Source organism: Atractosteus spatula, chromosome 10 (genome assembly GCF_055471065.1).
Source record: "Atractosteus spatula isolate fAtrSpa1 chromosome 10, fAtrSpa1.hap1, whole genome shotgun sequence".
NCBI classification, from domain to species: Eukaryota; Metazoa; Chordata; class Actinopteri; order Semionotiformes; family Lepisosteidae; genus Atractosteus; species Atractosteus spatula.
The window spans coordinates 10,987,967-10,994,935 of NC_142715.1; the positions used below are offsets into that span (position 1 = coordinate 10,987,967).

General features: G+C 40.1%; 1 non-coding gene across 1 annotated transcript; it reads left to right on the forward strand.

Annotated features, from left to right (window-relative positions):
* Positions 1 to 4,113: 4,113 nt before the first annotated feature.
* On the forward strand, positions 4,114 to 4,224 carry trnal-caa (transfer RNA leucine (anticodon CAA)). Its single transcript has 2 exons — positions 4,114 to 4,151; positions 4,179 to 4,224. It is a non-coding gene; the product is annotated as a tRNA-Leu (tRNA).
* The last annotated feature ends 2,745 nt before the right edge of the window (positions 4,225 to 6,969 follow it).

Here is a 6,969-nt window from a genome sequence, read left to right on the forward strand (position 1 = left end):
AAAAACGGCAAGAGCTCGTATGAAAAAAAAGTTCGTAATGTAAGTATCTTTGTTGTAAGAACTGCGCCATAACTAGTGACTGGTTTATATTCAGTTATGTGCATTGGGAACAAAAGGGAAACTTACATGGATTTTATTAGGTTTTAGGAATCAGAAAATGTATTTTTACACGTTTATGCCTAAGAGCAGAAATAACTTCCTGCTTTCAGCGCTTTTATTGTTTCTGCTTGTAACCTCGAACAGAAAAACCCAGTACTGACTCACAGAAACGCCCCGGAGTTTCGGTGTTTCTGGGATTTAAGAGGGATGTATGAAGACAGTAAAGGGGAGTTTTTTTTCCCCCGCTGTAGAGTATGAAGGCGGTGTGACGAGTCTGGAGGGAGGAGACGCACATTCCGCATGGAGAGCGCAGAGCAATGAGTTTCACCTGCAACTCGCCGAGTCCTGTCCTATATAACCGCTGAGCCCGGGTACCCAAAGTCTCCAGCCAGTGTTGGAGATGTACAATTTCAATAGTTGTTTTTTTTAAGCAGGAGCCGGGATTTTTTCGCTGCTATTATTATTATTATTATTTTATTATTGGAGTTAGTGGTTACTGTGCTAGACTGGCGCGAATAGCGCTTCTATTCATTTTCTCTGCTCAAATACTCTGCTGGGCAAAGCTTAAATTAAAACCTTTTTCTGAAACATTGAGTGTGAGGGGTAACAGGTGGAGTTTAAAGCCAAATAAAGGGCTGTTTTGGATGAAAGCAGTAGATTGGGTCGAGCTCGTTACTGACCTCACTCACGCAAACTCCATACGAGGTGTTCGGGGCTACGATAAAGAGAACAGTACCTCCTTGTGATGTATCAAGAATACACATAATAATGAAGCCCATTTCCGCCAGGGAGTGAGAAAAAACCGCGCTATGGTATCTCATATTTGCGATTTCGAAATTATCCCCATATATTTCTGTCCTTTTGTTATTGTAACGGGTTCTAGGGTTTCTGTCCTTGTCGCTCCCGCCCTAGTTCATGCCTCACTGTATAGGCTCGAACCCAGGTCTTGCCAACTAAGCTAAAGACCTTCAAGTAAAAAAGGAATTGTACCAGAACTCGTTTTGGATAGGTTTGTGAAATTTGAGTTAGATACCTAACTCACCAGAGCTGTTTTTATAACAAAATATGGGAACTGGAAGAAAAGCAATAGGGCACTGATGGAGTTTATAGACTGTGATGCAAATACAGGAATAACTAAGAGAGGAGGGACTAGTTCAGGAGCACAACCAGCTCTCCCCTGCCCAATCTCACAACAGGGTCTGTTGTACCCCAACATGAAATTCAGAATCTTGGAGCTCAGCTTTTGATCACTCAGCTGAGAGATGAGCCCTGGGCGTATGGGGCAAATACGGGAGACGCGTTACTCGAGGGAGAGTTTTTATCCCTAAGGGATGACTTGTTTTACAACAGCAGACAATATAATGAAACAAAACCTCTGTTCTGCTGCTTCAGGCTGGTTCCACTGGGAACAAGTGGGGCTAGGAGCTCGTGAACAGCAATTGGCCCAGTGGGCAAAAGATGTAGAATATACTTCTATTAAACACATACCTTAGACATATAAATGTGGTCAGCACAAAGCAGACAGAGCAGTCCCTGAATTCAAAGAACAGATTTGTTAAAATCCCTTGTACCACTTTAGATTGATCTCGGTTAGAACAAGACCATCAGACGTGAGGGGAATTCGGAACAGGAGCCTCTGCTTCGTCGTTTATTGAGCTTCTGATCAACGTCTGAGTGAAAATTATTTATTGTCTTTGATTAAAGTACACAAAAGGGACCTTCCTACGAGCCGGAGTCAAACCGGCGACCTAAGGATTCAAAGCTGTTTCCACAACAGTCCTCCGCTTTATCAACTGAGCTATCGAAGGGATGACAGGAGTTGTTTCTTTACACATACTGCCCAATGTAGTGTCATGTTCCGGGTGATTTAAATCCCAGTTTAACATCAAGTTTCCAACTCGTTTCCTTAGTCTTGTTTACCTTGAATTTAAGACACGAACCAGGATTCTACTGTATAAACGTCCAGGAATATTACACAATGTTTGATGGGGCATCAATCACTCCAGGCGGAAATTGACTTATTTTTTTTCTAGAGGGATCATATTAAACCTTTCATTTGGATCGAGAAGAGGATCACCATGAGACACAAAACATACCTGTCTTTTTTCTTAAAATCGAAGAATTCTTGAATTTAAGACTACAACGAACTCAGCCTGCAGCTCCTTAATTAACCTGTTCTTAACTTCAAGGAACTCAATCCTGAGCCCTCTAGAGGTTACTGAAATAGAGGACTGATTGAAATGAAGAAATTCAGAAGCAGACTAAGCGGAACACTGGATCACATTAGAATATTACCCTTTATAGTGGGAATAAAACTGTCACGACATAATGAATTTACGCATCAGTTGCTTGGAATATCATTGTAATATTTAATTTGCTTTCCTGTCACACCACTTTTATTAATTATGAAGTTTATCAATACACGTTTATTTAAAACAATGTCATTTATTATTAATACAGTTTCATTCCGTCTTTATTAGAAGCTGTATCACAGATAATGCATATAAAGCCTTCAGTATGCGATTGTGAGTTCAGTTATCCCAGGGAGTGAAGAGAACTGAAATTAAGTAAAATGACATTTAAATAGAGTGTAAGTCTTAAAAGTTACCTCTCACTTCAAAATATTTACAAGACTCTACCAGGAGTGGGGTTTGAACCCACATGGACATTTGTCCATTAAGTCTTAAATCCAACCCCTTAACCACTTGGCCATCCTGGTCAACAGCGACTTTATCTCCGTTGTTTAACATTTCAATATGATTCAACTATTTAAAAAAAATAAACCAGGGCCCTGTCACAGAAACGTACCCCGTTCTGCCGCGCAACAAACGGGTACTTAGCACAGTACTAAAGAGGAGCTGTGTTTACTGTCAGCAGACATTTCCTCATTTCGAAAGACGTTTTCGCCTTCTCTCAGCTTTTTAAAGACGGTCATAAACGATCAAGAAGTAATTAATTTCAGTTTGAAGTCTGTTTCTTTTGTCTCCGCTTTTGATGAAGAAAAGCCGTGCGTGGGAGATCCCCTCTCTGAAGAAGTTTGCCGTCACCCTGCAAGAGAGAAGATCCATCATTCACCGAGGCAACCGCTGAGACAATTAACATTAAACACGTGAAATGCGAGATGCTTTCTACTTAGGGATTTTTTCGTTTCTACTTTGTCAGAAGTAGGATTTAAACAAAGGTCTCCAGGAAAAGCTGCAACCTAAACGCAACACCTTAGACCACCAACCATCCAACCTGTGTCTCTTATATGGAATTATATTTTATTTCTTTCTACTTGTTGAAAATAAAAAAGTGAAATCATGTAATGAGGGAAATGTCTTTTTTCATGGGAAAAACTAGTACGAGCAAATGTAAAGTTAGAGCAGCGCTCAATAAAAACGATCAGAAACCGAAAGCGCTTCTTATGCGGATCAGTATATTCCGATGCCGGTGGTTCTGCAGAATAAGAAAAGCCGATCTCAAAGCAGTGTGTTGCCATTACGGCTACTCTGGCTGCAGCTGTTTTAAGATCTACTCAGCGGCACAGAAAGTTGTAGGAGGTCAGACTGGTTTGCGCTGTCTGAAAAACAGTATGCGAATTTAAGCTTATTTAAATAAGATTATTTACAATATAATACATGCTCCAAAAGCGTTAATCCTGCAGTGGCTGCTATTTGAAACGCCTTCATAAATGACGTGTAATAGAGATTTATGCAGCTGGCTTCTATGCTTCACAGTATGTTGCAATCAGGAAAATAAACCTATAAGAAATGTACAATACAAGGTCTGTTCCCAAACGTGAAAGCTGTATTACACTGATGTCGGTCTTTTTGAAATAATCCAGATTGTAAAAACGACTGCGCCCTAGCAGATCAAAATATTACAAGAAGGCTGTAAAGCACACTCTGAATCGATCCGAATATTTAATTTCCCGGTCCGTTTAGGCTACAACAGGCAATTTTACGTTTATCCAGCAAAGCATTTCTCAGTTTAGTGAACTACTGGTGCTTTTAAGAGATCTGAACGTAGTTCGTCAGGATGGCCGAGCGGTCTAAGGCGCCAGACTCAAGGGCTCCTGTCTTTCCATTGCTTGGGTGTTCTAGTCTCTGAATAGAGGCGTGGGTTCAAATCCCACTCCTGACAAATAATACCTTTTCTCTGTCCTGCATTTTCCCTTCTTGTTGCGCTCGCTGACAATGACAGGAAGAGGAAAACGGATAAACCGGTTTGCGGGCACATGATGGGCAGGGAAATGCTTCGTGAACACTTCAATGTGATTAGCAGAAAGTCAAATAGGCTTCGATTCTCCCTTACGTTCGGGCTGCCTGTAATCGAGTAAAGATTTACTGCAAAGTATGTATTCCAATGTGAAAGACCGAAATATAAAGCCAGAAGAAGATTTATTAAAACATATCTGTTTTCCTTGTGGTTTATCCTTTATTTAATTAAATGTGGCATTGTGAAATCAACCTGTAGCCCTACCGAATGTAGTCACTCTCCCAGTGACAGCGGCAGGAGCAGAGAGATTATATCAGAGCTCGAACAGAGAGTTCGGAAATCGAGGGAAATTGATTTACAGAACATTTTATTAAACTTTCCTATCTGCTCGGCCTTACTGAAGTATTTTAGCTTTTTTTTTGTCTATTTCTATACTTTACAGTTGTAAACTTAAACTTGTCCGTTTAGCCAGAGAAGAGAGATATAAGCGCTATACCCCACGGTAACCTCCGATTCCAATAACCTTGACTAAAGCAGGAAGATCAGTTTCTGCTCGAGACAGCAGTTTTCTGAACTGTAAATCTCCAACAGTAGCTGGAGACGGTGTGTGTCCGGGTTCAGCAGCTATACAATTCACGTGTCCTCCCTCCTTTATTACCTTCATACACTCCTCTTAAACCACAGCAAACTCCCGGAATATTTCGGTGAACAGGTAGTGGGTCTTTCTTTCCGAGATCACAGGCAGAAAAAATAAACACGCTGAAATAAATTTCCTAAAATCCAAAGAAATACAGGTACGATTCTGATGTATCTCAATAGTTTTGGCACGAATTTGCAATGCTAATCTATTGGGCTCTGCACGCGTGGGCTCGAATCCCACTCCCGTCGGTTTGAGCCTTTGTGTTCTGTTTCTAAGTTGGGTTGGCGGTCTTTTGCTACTTTAGGAGAGCAGCAATATTTCTAGCGTTGGCTGAACATGGCTTAGTAGCTGACAGACAATAGTCTCTTAATATTTCGGCTAAATTTATGTTTTGTACTGCTTTCACCTGATATTAATAGTAGTCCTGATAAACGATTTTGGGACATGGCGCATCTTGAAAAATGTTCTTGTGAATTTCAGTTTGAAAAAAATGCACGCACCAGAAACCGGAACTGGTCGTGTTTACATAATACGCAATGCAATAGCAAAGATTGGATTTGAAAATAAATCTTGCTACGAGTCCTTAGTTGTTACAAGAGGCGTTTTAGCACTTTTAGCTCATAAATCCATCTTCCATTTGTACTCCATCAATATTAGCAATGTTATCTTTACCTAGCACTAAATGTAGCTCTAAATAAATGCAAATTTTAAAATACATTTAAAAATAAATGCTATTCCATATATTGTAACTTTGTGGTATTTAGAATTTTTATCTGAGGATGCAGGGGAAAGTATTATACAACTGTGAAAGAGGCTCGGATTTTAATACAATTTCGATCAAAAGAAAACCAAAATCCGTAAGATTGAATTTGACCTTCAGTTGAAATATTTGAAGAAACTCTCAAAGAAGCAACTGCAGTAGTGGAGAGATTTGATCCGATGTTCCGATGTTTGCAGTTCAATAATCCATTCGTCCTCGAAAGAAGCAAAGGCAAGTATGTTTTGAGTGTCACCATGATCCTCTTCTCAATTCAAAAGAAAGTTTTTATGTGATCCTGTTCCCACTAGAAAAAGAGTCGATTTCTGCCTGCACCGATGTCCCTTCAAATGTTTTATAAGAACTATGGACGTTTATAGAGTAGAAGCCTGGTCCATTTCTTCTACTAAACGAGACTATGGGAGTGAGTATTTTGATATCGAACTGGGATTTAAATAAAGAGGAACACTACACTGCATTGGGCTACGCGTGTGACAAAACATTTACTTTCCGACCTCTCGATAGCTCAGTTGCTAGCTCTTAAGACTGTAGACAACAACAGCAGGCGTTTCTTATGTCCCTGGTTTGAATCCAGTTCAAATGATGGTGTTTTCTTGTTCCTTAATCAAAAAGTGAAAATTTCGAATTTGTCTTTCACTTTGATGTTCACCCGAAACCTCAGTATACAAAGAAGTAGAGGCTCCTGTTCTGATTAATCCTCAAGTCTGATTGTTTTGCTTAGACCTTTAAAATGTACACTGTTGACTGTTTGCGCTTCCTAACACAATTAAAAACCCGCCGACAAGTTACCGATCGGGAGTTTAGTTCAGTGATAGCGCGCACTTAAGACTCTCCGTTTTCTATCGCCGGCATCTTTGTATTCTTTTTAAACGCGATATCTTTTATTCTTCGTGTGTGAATTTCAGGGAGACTCATAAACCCTTTGTCTGTTTTAAAGATACATTATTTTAAACCAGACATAATGAAAGACGGAGTAATTAGACACACGTACAAAACACATGAATCTAATTGAGAAAATGTTGACCGTGGCGATGTACAGTATTACTAGCTGCTCTGAACTCAATGTGGTGCTGTATGGGAATGCGATGCAAACGCCAGTGGCACAATGGATAACGTGTATGATTACGGATAAGAAGACTTTAGGTTTCTACTCCTTCCCGGTTCGTGAAGAAGCTTTTAAACCACGCTACTCAACACTGACATCGTAGTGTGTGCGGTCCTACACAACCTTACTATCAACTAGATGAGTCTT